Source organism: Aquarana catesbeiana, linkage group LG01, assembly GCF_042186555.1.
Source record: "Aquarana catesbeiana isolate 2022-GZ linkage group LG01, ASM4218655v1, whole genome shotgun sequence".
NCBI classification, from domain to species: domain Eukaryota; kingdom Metazoa; phylum Chordata; class Amphibia; order Anura; family Ranidae; genus Aquarana; species Aquarana catesbeiana.
The window spans coordinates 643,335,399-643,351,350 of record NC_133324.1 but is presented as its reverse complement, the minus strand read 5'-3'; positions in this window follow the sequence as shown (position 1 = coordinate 643,351,350).

Below are 15,952 nucleotides of genomic sequence, written 5' to 3'. Positions count from 1 at the left end.
ATGGAGTCTTATAGCAGTCCTATAGCAGGACCTCTGGAGTCATGTAGCAGTCCTATTGCAACCTCCTTTACATGTGCGCTGTGCCGGTGTACTACAACTGTACATGCAGCCCTCTAAGCGTCACATACACAGGCAGCACAAGAGAGACACACAGCAAAAGCTACTCTTCAACTCCAATAATATTTTCATTGACTAAATTAACACTATTTTAGAAAACTAAAATACGACTAAAACTAAAACAATTCAGATAACTAAAATACCACTAAAACTAAATCGAAATTTGACATCAAAATGAACACTGCATTACCACATTAGAATAAGTAGGAGGTATCTACTAAACTGCTGAAAGGAAAAAAAAATGAACAAAAAAGGCTTTTCTTATTTTTTTCCCCTTAATATTTAATGTTGGTAGCCCCCTCTGACCCAAAGCACCACCCCCCCCCCATGTTGAGGGCATGTGGCCTGGTATGGTCCAGGAGGGGAGGGGTGCTCGCTCGTCCTCCCCCTTCCCTGACCTGCCAGGCGACGTGCTCGGATAAGGGTCTGATATGGATCTTGGAGGAACCTCACGCAAAATTTTGCCAGGTTTCCCCTTCAAGATTCTCAGCACACAAGTCGAACCGCAATTCGGATCATCTGAATCCGACTTCTGGTGCGACTTCTATTCAAATCATTTGGCTCCCTTAGGGAACCATTGATTTTGAATAGAGACAGAGAAACGCGGATGAAAGCTAGCGTGGCTAAACGCGCATTGACGCCAATGCAAAACGCAAAAAAAATCGGTTTTAACGCTTTTTTCCTGGCGTCGGTGCTAGCTTTACAGCTCGTTTTTAAAAACCTCCATGGGCATGTAGCCTAAATGTGAGATCTGAGGTCAAAAAGACCTCAGAGCTCATATTTACAATAAAATGCAATAAAAAAAAAATGTAATTTGAAAATAAAAAAAATAAAAATTTCTCCTTTAAAGTGGAGTTCCACCCAAAAGTGGAACTTCCACTCATCGGATTCCTCCCCCCTTCCGGTGTCACAGTTGGCACCTTTCAGGGGGGAGGGGGGTGCAGATACCTGTATATTACAGGTATCTGTAAGGTATATTACAGGTATCTGTACCCACTTCTGGCGTAGATAGCCGCAGAATCTGCGGTTATTTACGCCACATCCTGTTGCCCCCCGCTGTCTGCTGGGAAACACACGGGTCCCAGAGACAGCAGGGACCAGCCGTATTGCGCTGCGCGACTCGCGCATGCGCAGTAGGGAACCGGGAAGTGAAGCCGCATGGCTTCACTTCCTGATTCCCTTCCCGAAGATGGAGGCGGCAGCACGCGAGGACCGAGAGACGGTTCGGCCTCGGGTGCCGACATCGCGGGCGCCCTGGACAGGTAAGTGTCCATGTTTTAAAAGTCAGCAGCTGCAGTATTTGTAGCTGCTGACTTTTAAAAAAAAAATTTCGGCGGAGCTCTGCTTTAAGAGCATTGGGTGGAAGTGATATTTGATGTCGCTTCCGCCATTCAATGCTATGGAGCCGAGTGGGGGCCATCTTCCTCTCCCTCGGCAGCCAACCAAACAGGAGAGGACCTGATCGTCTCCACTGCTACCGGCGGCTCCGGTAAGCAGCAGAGACCACTGGTGCGCGCCTGGAGGGGGGGGCCCTTTCCCGCCCCCGATAAAAGCGAATCCACCGTAGAGACCATATTTATCTGAAAGATACCGGGGATACGGCAGCTATCGGCTGCCATAACAATGGTACTCCTTTTCAGGCGGTCTGCAAGTGGTTAATAGCATAAATAATAACTAAAATACGACCTCTTTCACACTGGGGCCACCATGCATTAGCGGTAAAGCGCAGCTCATCTTAGCGGCACTTTACTGCTGTTTAAGCGGCGCTTGTCCATCTCATACTGCCTGTGACCTGCAACCAAATAAAAAACCTGAAATAAATGCTCCTACCTCTGGCATTTGCAACAATACCACATCTAATTATATGAGTATTCGTACCCGTAGGTGGGTCCAGAAACAATAATGCACATTTTGCTTTTTTAATTCTACCAAAACCACATTGATTCTAAACCTTTGACCCTTGCCATTACCTTTGACCCTGACCATGACACTAAACTCTAACAAGCCCTGTCTAGACATTTTCTCTTAATTTTTTCATTTTTACACATCTTTTTTTTTCCACTTTTCGGGGCCATACGTTTTTAAGAGGAGATTTCTGGAAGAAAAAAACAGGCCTAAACTCATGTACAAAAGTCTGTATATAAGTGTTATTTTCTGCCAAGGGAACGGGCAGTTTTTTAGCCCAGTGTGCATGGACCTTTGACTAGAAGAAAAAGATACAATATACCTTTGTACAATGTATATTCTTGTATCTTTTTCTCTATTCAGAAGAGAAAGACAGTGATCACTGTGATAGGCAATCATAGGCTATCACAGCCAGAGCCAGTGCAAGGATCCCTATCCACACAGGTGAAGGTGCTCCCCAGGGCCAGACTGGCCTACCGGGATACCGGGAACTTTTCCTGGTAAGCCGCTTGCCCTCAGGCCACTTTGAGCTGCGCCCAGGGCCTATTCAAGTGCAGCGAGTCCTCTCTCTCCCTCCTCCCCCTCTTGTGTAATCACACACAGCGATCTCCCACTGTGTCATGGAGCTGGGATCTGTTCAGCTGCGCTGTAACAAAGTCCCGCCTCCTAGACCATGATAGACGGAACACTGATCTAATCATTGGATCAGTGTTCCGTCTATGATGGTCTAGGAGGCGGGACTTTGTTACAGTGGCCGGCCGCCGAACATTTCAGACCCCAGTTCCATGGCACAGCGGGAGATGCCCGCTGTGTGTAATCCAGGCACTGGCAAGGCTGCAGATGGGCACAGCGACTCTGCATTGATGGCACAGTGAGGCTGCAGATGGGAACAGTGAGGCTGCATTGATGGCACAGTGAGGCTGCAGATGGGCACAGTGACTCTGCGCTGATGGCACAGTGAGGCTTCAAATGGGCACAGTAAGGCTACAGATGGGCACAGTGAGGCTGCATTGATGGCACAGTGAGGCTCCAGATGGGCACAGTGAGGCTGCATTGATGGCACAGTGAGGCTGCAAATGGACACAGTAAGGCTACAGATGGGCACAGTGAGGCTGCATTGATGGCACAGTGAGGCTGCAGATGGGAACAGTGAGGCTGCATCGATGGCACAGTGAGGCTGCAGATGGACACAGTGAGGCCGCATTAATGGGCACTGATGAAGCTGCAGATGGGCACAGTGAGGCTGCATTGATAGGCACTGATGAGGCTGCAAATGGGCACAGTGAAGCTGCAAATGGACACAGTGAGGCTGCATTGATGGGCACTGATGAGGTTGCAGATGGGCACATTTAGATGGGCACAGTGAGGCTGTATTGGTGGGAAAAGTGAGGCTGCATTGATGGTCACAGTGAGGCTGCAGATGGGCACTGGTGAGGCTGCATTGATCTCTTGTATCATGTCTGCAGTCTCTGATCATCTCCTGTACTGTATCTGCAGTCTCTGATCATCTCCAGTCTCTGACCATCTCTTGTATCATGTCTGCAATCTCTGACCATCTCCTGTACAGTGTCTGCAGTCTCTGACTATCTCTTGTATCCTGTCCACAGTCTCTGACCATCTCTTGTACCATGTCCGCAGCCTCTGACCATCTCCTGTATCATGTCTGCAGCCTCTGACCATCTCTTGTCTTTTATCATGTCTGCAGTCTCTGAGGGGGGAGTCTGGAGAGGAGTCAAGAGTGGGAGTGCCGCTGGGATGGGGGGTCATGGGAGAACTCAGGTGTGTGTGAGCTGTGGAGAGGAGACTATAGGATAAAACCAGACCAAACAAGCTGGAGCCAACTGACTGATTCCTGCACGGTGCACCTGAGAGGAGGTCAGTGACAGCACTGCCAGGCCAGTCTGAAGGGGGTGATTGCTCCACCCTTAGATGATTGCTCCACCCTTACCACTTTTAACCAGAATTTGCTCATATATATATATATATGTTTATTTATATATATATATATATATATATATATATATATATATATATATAGATATATATATATATATATATATATATATATATATATATATATATATATATATCTATATATATATATATCTATATATATATATATATATATATATATATAGCCCTATGTGCTTTCATATCTGTCTTATCTATTGGGCTGGTATACAAATGCTATGGGGCTGGTTGGAAATTTTTTCCAGGGCTGGTTTTTATTTCCAGTCTGGCCATGGCACTACCCCCCCCCCCCCCCCCCCACATGCAACCCCTGCACAGCACACACTCCACCTACATGGTGTTTTACCACCCATCAACTGCTACCTCCTTTACCAACAGAGGCAGTGACTAGGGGTGTACACATGCCACGGTTGTGATGCTATGCTTCACAGCCATGGCAGGAATTATACCCCCATTAAACAAGACCCACTCAAGTATATGGCACTGCTCTGCAAGTGCACCACAACCCTGTGCAAAGCACGCAGTTGTGGTGCGCAAGTGCAGTGTTAAATCAGATGGTGAGGAGGCAATATGCTTCCTCGCTGCCTGCCAAGTGCTTTCTCAAGCGGTCCAAATGCTGACCACTCCTCAAAGAGCAAAGCACACATGAGCGAGTCCTTAATATTTGTAATTATTTTTTTAGAATTTTTTTTTTTCCATTTTTTTAATTTTATTTTGTTTTTTCATTTTTTTTAACTGCCCTGTTGGGGGGGCTTTTGTGAAATATCTAATTATCTGAAATATATGAGAGGCCTGAAGATATTTGTAATGGAGAAACATGTTGGGAGTGGCTATACATGTGACACCATTGAGCACCCTGTGGTTTAATCCTGGTGTTTTCTAGTAATTTTTTGCTGGATATGGCCCCTTCCACACGGGGTGGACCCCGCCAGCGGATCCGCCTGCTCAGCAAAGGATCCCAGCTAAGCAAGCAGATGACAGGCCCGGGTCCGCTCCACTGAGGCAGAGCAGACACACCCCCTGTTCTCAATGGGGTGGTTGGATGGAGAGGAGCCACTTGTCCATTTCCATCCAACTGTCATCCGATCTGATCTACCAGATGGATAGGGAACGATACCCCATCCATCTGTTTTTTAGCGGACAGGATCGGATTGGATGTCCGCCTATTGGAATGTTCGTTTAAAAGGGGCCTTAGGCTGCTGAGTAGCAATGCGCTCCATGATCTCTTTGTGGGATCCAACTATTTGGTAAGGACCCCCTTTATGGTGGTGCGGCTCTGAAGCGTGACTTCCTCTCTGGTTGAATCCTAGTCTCCCCTTCACTTTTTTTTTTTTGCTCTGTTGACTTTGTAAGTTTAATTTTTTTCAAAGATTTGTTTATTTATATTTATCTTTGTAATATTGTTATTTATATATGTACTTTAGTGGGAGGTAATCACTTAACATTGATAGGGGAAACAGCAGGCTTATAATAGGTGTCTCATTATTTAGAACGGTTTGCCCAGCTGGTGTTTAAGTGCAGCAGTTCCCTGTTTTGTTTTGATTTTGTTTTTTGTGTTTTTGATATACTGAGCACAGGATGATATATTTTGTTTACTGAATGTTTAAATATTGTTTATATTCTTTAAACATCAATTCTCTTGGTTTCTAATACAAGTTTCTGTCATATTTCAGTTGTCAGTAAAAAATGCTCTCTGTCCATAAATTCATACCTCACAACATTTTGAGATGGGAATGAGGGACACCTACTAGCAAATGTATGTAGGCATAGAACATGCCTGCCTGCCACACCCCCTTAAAGGAGAATTAACCCCCCAAAAAAGGTTAATCTACAAGTGCTTTTTTTACCACTTCTATTCCTTTATATTTGCTTTTAAAATGTACAAATGCAGCAATTTAGAAATTGGCTGAAAGGTTTAGCAATGCATTGCATTTCATATACAACTATATAGATCAGACCAAAATGAGGGACAAATGAGGAGGAATGAGGGACAGAGGGACATTGCTCCAAATCAGGGGCAGTCCCTCGAAATCAGGGACAGTTGGGAGGTATATAAATGTACTATACTTTCGCAATATAAAAAGTTGTAGGGGGCAACCATGGCAACAACAAGAAGGGGGAGGAAATCCCTTCAAAGTTAGGCAAACAACTATTGTCACCAGGGTGACTAGAACTATTGTCTCCATTAGAAGATTTCTCCACTATTCCTATTTTGGTGACAACCAAAACATTTGGATTTTCTTTCACTTTCAGTTTTCGTAATTATGGTCACCAGAACAAATAGAGAGAGCGAATCTCCACAGATTGCTCGGCTATCAATAAAAACCTGGCAGGTGTTCTAATACTTCTCCACTCAATTTAAAACTAAAAATTAGGTTCTGGCTTTAGTTCTTCTTTAAAGTGCTAAAACTTTTTTATTGTATTTTGGATAAAGCATCGAATGATTAACCACTTTTCTTTTGAGGCTCTTATTTCACTAATGCCACGTACACACGACCGGACTTTCTGGCAGAATAGGTCAGACGGAATCATTCCGTCGCACATTCCGATCGTGTGTGGGCTTCATCGGACTTTTTCTTTCTAAAATTCTGACGGACCTAGAAATAGAACATGTTTCAAATCTTTCTGACGGACTTGATTCCTATTGGGAAAACCGTTCGTCTGTATGCTAGTCCAACGGACCAAAAACGACCCAAGGGCAACTATTGGGTACTGGCTATTGAACTTCCTTTTTTTAGTCCCATCGTACGTCATCGCATTCTAAATGAACAGACTTTGGTGTGATCATGTGTAGGCAAGTCCGTTTCAGCGGAACTCCGTCAGAACTCCGTTGGAAAGACCATCAGAGTCTACTCTGACGGAAAATCCAGTCGTGTGTACGCGGCATTACATGTGAAAATCAGCATTTTTTGCTAGAAATCACTTTCAACCCCCAATTAGTTATATGTTTTTTTGAAAGCAGAGGCCCAACTGGGGTTAACTTTCACTGCTATGACCACTAATGCAGGGGGAGAGGGGGTTTAAAGTAGAATTCCAACTTATACCTATGCTAACTATAAAACTGTTCCCTTCCCCTCCTAACATCTATGATAACTACCAGGGGCAGACTGGGCCTGGGGGCAGGGTGGCAATCGCCCCCTGGGCCGTTCTGATGTCAAGTAAAAAGGCTGCATTAATGTAGGGGTGTCTTGCTGTATACAGCCGCCGGCAGCCACTACACAGTTTCATATTTGCAGAGCTGCAGCGGAGCCATACGAGTGTGCTCCTGCACCCGGCCGGCACAATACTCACACAGTCACTTCACTGTCAGGAGGAGTGATCTCTGACCGACAGGAGATTCCTAGGCCCTACCTGTCATTCAGAGGCCAGGAGCGCGAGATGGAAGAGGAGGTATGCTGTCTCTGTGACCTGCTGGGAGGTCCACTACCATGGACAAGTGAGTGAAAAGCTGATAATATTTCTGCACTGCTGTGTCTTATCTGTGTGCTCCTACTGAAGTGGTTAACTTTTTTTTTTTTTTTCAAAATAGGCTGGGGGGGGGGGGTGGTTGGTTGGTTTAATTCATCTACAATGCTATTTGTAATATGCATCATGGAGGGGGTTGATTTATTGCCATTGGTCACTAATGCATTAGTGACCAGTGTCAATGAATTAACCCCTTTCTGCTGCATTAGTGGCAGTGGCACCAGTGGCAGTCATAATTAACCCTGTTATGCTGCAACATGAAGGGGTCAATTGACACAGGTGCCACTAATGCAGCACAAAGGGGTTAATTTATTGCCACTGGTCACTAATGCATCAGTGACCAACAGCAATAAATTAACCCCCTCCATGCTGCATATTACAAATAGAATTGTAGATCAATTACCCCCCCCACCAAACAGTTAAAGTGGTTTTAAAGGTTGACGGTTTTTCACCTCCATGCATTTTATGGACACTGATAGGCTGCACTGATGGGCACTATTGAGGTTGAGCTGATGGGCACTGAACAGGCTGCATTGATGGGCACTAGTGAGACTATATTGATGGGCAGTGATGAGGCTGCATGGTGAGGCTGCACTGATGATCACTGATCAAGCTGCATTGATGGGCACTGGTGAGGCTGCATTGATGGGCAATGATCAGGCTGCATTGATGGGCACTTATGAGGCTGCATTGCTGGGCACTGGTGAGGCTGCATTGATGGGCACTTATGAGGCTGCATTGCTGGGCACTGGTGAGGCCGCATTGATGGGCATTGATGAGGCTGCATTGATGGACACTGGTGAGGCTGAATTAATGGGCACTGGTGAGGCTGCATCGATGTGCACTGGTGAGGCTGAATTGATGGGCACTGGTGAGGCTGAGCTGATGGGCACTGATGAGGCTGCATATATGGGCACTGGTGACTTGAGGCTGCATTGATGGGCACTGATCAGGTTTCATTGATTGGCACTGATGAGGCTGCATTGATGGGCACTGATGAGGCTGCATTGATGGGCACTGGTGAGGCTGCATTGATGGCCACTGATGAGGCTGAATTGATGGGCACTGGTGAGGCTGCATTGATGTGCACTGGTGACCTGAGGCTGCATTGATGGGCACTGATCAGGTTTCATTGATTGGCACTGATGAGGCTGCATTGATGGGCACTGTTGAGGCTGCATTGATGGGCACTGGTGAGGCTGCATTGATGGGCATTGGTGAGGATGAGCTGATTGGCCCTGGTGAGGCTGCATTGATGGGCATTGATGAGGCTGCACTGAAGGGCACTGGTGAGGCTGCATTGATGGGCACTGGTAAGGCTGAGCTGATGGGCACTGATGAGGCTGCATTGATGGGCACTGGTGAGGCTGCATTGTTGGGCACTGGCGAGGCTGCATTGATGGGCACTGGTAAAGCTGCATTGATGGGCACTGGTGAGGCTGCATTGATGGGCACTGATGAAGCTGCATTGATGGGCACTGCTGAGGCTTCATTGACGGGCACTGATGGGGCTGCATTGATGTTCACTGCATGCATTCATTGATTGGCAGTGATGAGGCTGCATTGATGGGCACTGGTGAGGCTGCATTGATGGGCACTGGTGAGACTGAGCTGATGGGCATGGGTGAGGCTGCATTGATGGGCACTGGTGAGGCTGCACTGATTGGCATTGGTGAGGTTGCAATGATGGGCACTGGTGGGGTTGAGCTGATGGGCACTGGTAAAGCTGCATTGATGGGCCCTGATGAGGCTGCACTGAAGGGCACTGGTGAGGCTGCATTGATGGGCACTGGTGAGGCTGAGCTGATGGGCACTGATGAGGCTGCATTGATGGTCACTGGTGACTTGTGGTTGCATTGATGAGCACTGATCAGGTTTCATTGATGGGCACTGGTGAGGCTGCATTGGATGGGCACTGGTGAGGCTGCATTGATGGGCACTGATCAGGCTGCATTGATGGGCACTAATCAGGCTGCACTGATGGGCACTGATGAGGCTGAGCTGATGGGCAATGGTGAGGCTGCATTGATGGGCGCTGGTGAAGTTGCATTGATGGGCACTGATGAGGCTGAGCTGATGGGCACTGATAGGGCTGCATTGATGGGCACTGGTGAGGCTGCATTGATGGGCACTGATCAGGCTGCATTAATGGGCAGTGGTGAGGCTGCATTGATGGACACTGATCAGGATGCATTGATGGGCACTGATGAGGCTGCATTGATGGGCACTGGTGAGGCTGCATTGATGCATTATTTTTGTTAACCCTCCTTTTTTGCTATTAATTAACATTGAATTATGTCACCACATTGCATCATATTTGTCTTGCTTAATAACAGGTGGGCATGGACGGTGAGCGGATTCAGTGGTTCAATGGGCCACTTGACTGGACTTGCCCCCCCAAGCCTAAAGCTGCCAGCCCTCCCCTGATTACTACCCTGTGTAAGAAAGATGTATACACTTACCTATTTTTAGGACATTCTGGTCACATGATTCGGATCCCTTTTGGCTGTCAGCGCAGCTTCAGGGAACAGCGAGGACTGCCAAAATTGGATGGGTCATTGAAGCCTATAAGTGATGTCACTACTCCAGGATTTACTAGACATTGTCGGGGGGATTAAATTTAATTTGGTTAATAATACTGGCACTAATGTTGAGGGTTATTATTGTTTCCACTGGCACCAATGCTGGGGGTTATTATTACTACCACTGACACCGATGCTGGGGGTTATTCTTGAGTCCACTGACACTGATGTTGGGGGTTTTTGCATCAGCTGACACTAATGCTGGGGATTGATATTGCTTCCACTGACACCAATGTTGGGAGGTATTATTGAGTCCACTGGCAACAGTGCTGGGGGTTATTATTACACCCACTGACACTAATGCTGGGGGCTATTATTGCGTCCACTGTCGCCAATATTGGTAGTTATTACTGGGTTCACTGACACACATTGGGGGTTATTATTGTGTCCACTGACACCAATGTTGAGGGTTATTTATAAATCCACTGAGACAAGTGCTGGAGGTTATTATTACTACCAGTGTGCATTGTGATACACTTCAAGAAATGCACCAGGGTCACAATTTTGCAGCATTCAGGTGGATATATTGCATTCATTTTGAATGGCCTGCCTAATTGATGCAATGCTTGGAAATGTGCTGCTATTGTGCAGCTCTCTGAAAGTGTCAGAGGCTGCACTTGAGGACCTCTGTGACTTTTAACCATTAGACGACCAGCCGCCACAGTTATACTGCAGCAGGTTGGCTCTCCTGGGTAAATCTCTGTAGCTATACGTCAGCCGCTTTAAGACCACAGGGGGACACACGTGCCGCCAGTGGTGCGACGACGGAGCCGATGCTCGTGCCCAGCGGCTGCGATGTCCGCCGGGCACCCGTAAACAGACAGATCTCAGTTCTGTCTGAGGAGAGGAGACAGATCTGTTGTTCATATTAAGTATGAACAACGACCAGTCTCCTCCTCCAGGCAGTCCCATCCCCCCCACAGTTAGAATCACTCCCTAGGACATATATTTAACCCTTTGATCGCCCCCCTAGTGTTAACCCCTCCCCTGCCAATGACATTCATACAGTCATTAGTGGCTATTTTTAGCTCTGATCGCTGTATAAATATCAATGGTCCCAAAAAAGTGTCAAAAGTGTCCGATCTGTCTGCCACAATGTCGCAGTCCCAATAAAAATCGCAGATCGCCACCATTACTTGTAAGAAAAAAAAAATAATAAAAATGCCATAAATATATCCCCTATTTTGTAGAGTCTATAACTTTTGCGCAAACCAATCAATATAAGCTTATTGCTGTTTTTTTTTACCAAAAATATGTAGAAGAATACATATTGGCCTAAACTAAGGAAGAAATTAGTTTTTGTATATTTTTGGGGGGATATTTAATATAGCAAAATATAAAAAATATAGCTTTTTTTTCAAAATTGTCGCTCTTTTTTATTTATAGAGCAAAAAATAAAAACCGCAAAGAGAGGATCATATACCACCAAAAGAAAGCTCTATTTGTGGGGAAAAAAGGACATTAGTTTTGTTTGGGTGCAGTGTCGTACGACAGCGTAATTGTCAGTTAAAGTGACGCGGTGCCGTATCGCAAAAAATGGCCTGGTCATTAATGGGGCAAATCCTTCCGGGGCTTAAGTGGTTAAAGTGGTTCTAAAGTCTAAATATTTTTTTACCTTAATGCATTCCTTGCATCAATAGGGTTGTAAACCCTTGTTTTTTTTTGTTTTTTTTTAAATAATAAACATATCATACTTACCTCCACTGTGCAGTTCGTTTTGCACAGAGTGGCCCCGGTCCTCCTCTTCTGGGGTCTCTCAGCGGTGCTGGTGGCTCCTCCCCGCATCGAGTGTCCACGTCGGAGAAGACTCTCCTAAGGTGTACACGCGTGCGGGCGTGCTCCCGAGTCCTGCATCTGTGTCTATTCACACACAATGCAGGCCTCGGCCCCTCCCCCGGCGCCACGTCATTGCATTTGATTGACAGCAGCAGGAGCCAATGGCTGGGCTGTAAAAATAGGGATAGGGGTAAGTGGCGCTCCCTATGACAGGGTATCCTGTAGGGTGTGTGTGCTATACACCTATAAGGATAATACTAAACCCATGTGAAAACTACACCTAAAACAAAATAAAATAAAACAAAGCTAATAAGCACATACGTGTTTCAATATCTATTCAAATGAACATAGTAACACTACCATAGTGAAAAGGTGTAAAAAGTGGCATAAAGGTCTACTGGCAGTGAGAGAAAATGTGACCATCAAAATCTTCCCCTGTTAACCCACATTAGATGAACAGGAAAAAATTTTTGTAAACAATATTAATATCTAGCATGTAATAATAATATTATCGCTATAAGTATTATCCTTATAGGTGTATAGCACACACACCCTACAGGATACCCCGTCATAGGGAGCGCCACTTACCCCTATCCCTATTTTTACGGTTACCATATGTCACCCTTCTTTCAGGAGGTGTGATCCAGGGGAGGCTGCATACCGGTCCTGTCCTAAGCGCAGCAACTTTGTGTTTTTCTACAATGGCTGGGCTGCTATTAATCTATCCAATCAGGACACAAGGCACCAGCTAGAGATGTTCCGAACCGGAGGATGACAGCGTTCAGTTAAGTAAAACGGGGGGGGGGGGGGCTGCAGCACTACAGAAGGCTTTTTTTACCTTAATGCATAGAATGCATAGAATGCATAGAATGCATTAAGGTGAAAAACCATGAGGGTTTACAACCCCTTTAAGGTAAGAAATGTTTAGCATCAGTACCCCCCTCACCCCTCAACTTTTAATTACCTGAGCCCTCATTTGAACCAGCGCTGTGCACGTCTGCAGCTCTTCTCTCCCCACACTTCCTGGTCTTACAGGCTTTTCTGAGGCAACGGGAGCCATTGGCTCTCGCTGCTGTCAATCAAAGCCAGTAACAAGGATGTGGGGGCGGGTCCAAGTTCCGCTGTCTGTGTCTATGGACACAGACAGCGAGGCGTGGGAGCAGAACAGGTAAGTATAAACCAGTTTGTTATTTTTTAAAAAAAGCATTTACAATCACTTTACAATTACAGTCAGTATGAGGAAGTCCTGCCTGTGGATGTAGTGTTTATGGAGGCGGAGCCGCGCCATTAATGGCATCCCTCATCATTCCTTTTGAAGGGTGAATACTGCAATATGGAGTTTGGCTTGAATATAGTAGTTGTAACATAGCGCTATTGATAGCATTTTATGTGCTCTTGTCTTGTAAGTGTTTTTAACCCTTTCTTAGCATCATTAAATATGATATACGGAGAACACTATTGGTCCCCGTTTTTATCTTTGCATGTTTTATGAGTGTAGCACTTACCCCCGAAGGAGCTGCTGATTTAAATTGGGTTATTGCCGTCACCCCTTACCTGTAGTTTCACCACATCAGGAACATAGAGTCTATATTAAGCCTTGCGTCCACCAATGTATGCACCAGTCACTTTGTTCTATTTCCAATGCTTTATTGCAAAACTCGAAAGGAAGTAGCAGTATAGAGGTAGAAAGGGAGTTGCAGGAGAGTTCAAATACCTTTTGCAGATCACTGAGGAATTTAAGATCTTGCAGACAAGCACACCTTCAGTCTAAAGATCTTTGCCCACCCGGATAGGTCTCTCTCACTGACCTAGCAGCCGGAATGGTGCACAGATGAAAAGTCTCTGCCACAGACTTGAGAAGAACAAAATGGTTGTACGATCCTCTGCCACAGGATGTAATATTAGATGAACGATCCTCTGCCACAGGACTTAATATTAGATGAACAACAACACAGTACCAGAACCTTTAAGCTGACCCGGCAGTACTGTGCGATAGGTTAGTTAGGATGCATCCTCCAATTGAGTCACCAGGCCCCTCTGGAGATACCAGCCTTTCGCTCGGTCCTCTCCAAGATGAGTCCTCCCCTGGATCTTTCAATTGCTTGGCTTCTTCCTGCAGGACAGACAGCACAGGACCACCTCTAAACCAACAGGCTGGAGATTTCCGACAGAGAATCTATCTCCGAGTCTCTCAACTCCTCTGCAGGCAAATATTTACAGACAGTCCCAGATATGTTCCCCCTTGATCTCTCACCCGTTCCTGTCGTGGACTTTTCCGGATCCATGCTCTCCTCCGGCTTCGGTTCGGGTAGTCTTTGGGGTAAACTGCGGCTGCGGGAAGCCTTCACATATCCCACCTTCCTCTGGACAGGTGCAGCAGGAACAGGTGTAATAGAAGCAGAAGCAAGGGTGATGTCCGCTGATGAAGCAGTAACAGCGACATCTCCCTCAGGAACACTCATAGTAGCAGATGGGACAAGGGCCTGTTGCTCTCCAGCAGCAATGGCAGTAGTTTCTGCCGTAGCGATCCCTGTAGCCCAGTCCACTCGGTAAGCACAGGGCGACATTGTAGGTTTCTCCACAGAGAATAGGTATTCTCCGCACTGCGAACATCGGACAAATGGACGGAGATGTATAGCCAGTCCCTCGCACTTGTGGCAAAGCATGCCCGGTCCTTCAATATCTCCAACAGTGTACAACACGAACCGCCCCTGCGGCTTCAAGCGGTTGCCAGTATCCGTCAGCAGGGTTCCGGTCAGCATAGCACCCGCAGCGGTGCTTGTAGAGCTCATCTTGGAGCCCATGGCTGACGGTATCAATGAAAAAGAAGACATGGCTGCGCTCTGATCCTCTCAGTATGATCACGAGGCCTCTCTTCTTCTTTGGCGCCAGACACATGCACACGTGTCTCACGCAGTAACAATCAGGTGTAGCTCCTCCCACTTGCTCCTCTGATCACGTAGCTCTTGGGTATTTACTTCTCCACCCGCAGCCTACGCAGTCAGAAATGTGATTTTGCAATTTAACCCTTCTTTTTCCTGGAGAAAGTGTCAAAGTTCAGGAACCCCTCTTTTAGCATAGACTCTCGGTGAAATACTTCTCAGGGCAACGGCAAACAATCCCGGATGAGCCCCCACATGTAACACTTACCCCCAAAGGAGCTGCTGATTTAAATTGGGTTGTTGCCGTCACCCCTTACCTGTAGTTTCACCACATCAGGAACTTAGAGTCTATATTAGGCCTTGCTTCCACCAATGTTTGCACCAGTCACTTTGTTCTATTTCCAATGCTTTATTGCAAAACTTGGAAGGAAGTAGCAGTAAAGAGGTAGAAAGGGAGTTGCAGGAGAGTTCAAATACCTTTTGCAGATCACTGAGGAATTTAAGATCTTGCAGACAAGCACACCTTCAGTCTAAAGATCTTTGCCTACCCGGATAGGTCTCTCTCACTGACCTAGCAGCCGGAATGGTGCACGGACGAAAAGTCTCTGCCACAGACTTGTGAAGAACAAAATGGTTGTACGATCCTCTGCTACAGGACGTAATATTAGATGAACGATCCTCTGCCACAGGACTTAATATTAGATGAACAGCAACACAGTACCAGAACCTTTAAGCTGACCCGGCAGTACTGTGCGATAGGTTAGTTAGGATGCATCCTCCAATTGAGTCACCAGGCCCCTCTGGAGATACCAGCCTTTCGCTTGGTCCTCTCCAAGATGAGTCCTCTCCTGGATCTTTCAATTGCTTGGCTTCTTCCTGCAGGACAGACAGCACAGGACCCCCTCTAAACCAACAGGCCCCAGATGACCTCTGGGCCTACTTGTAGTAACAAAGTCTCGGGCCAGCATGGTCCAGAGACAGAAAAGAAACTGTCACATACCTTAGGCCAGGAGGGCCAGGCGGTAAAAGAGAACCAAAAATGGCGTCTGCCCCTTAAGTACCCTTTCCCAGAATGCCCAGCGGTGGACCACCTCTGCTGAGTTACTTCTGAGAAAGAAGAGCACTCAATACACTTCAGCCTGTTGCTTTTCAACACTGGCCTGTGGTGACAACGACACCTACAGATGACAATGTGAAACTACATGCAACACAGCCAATGCTGGAACAGAAACTAATTTAGCCTCAGATTAAATT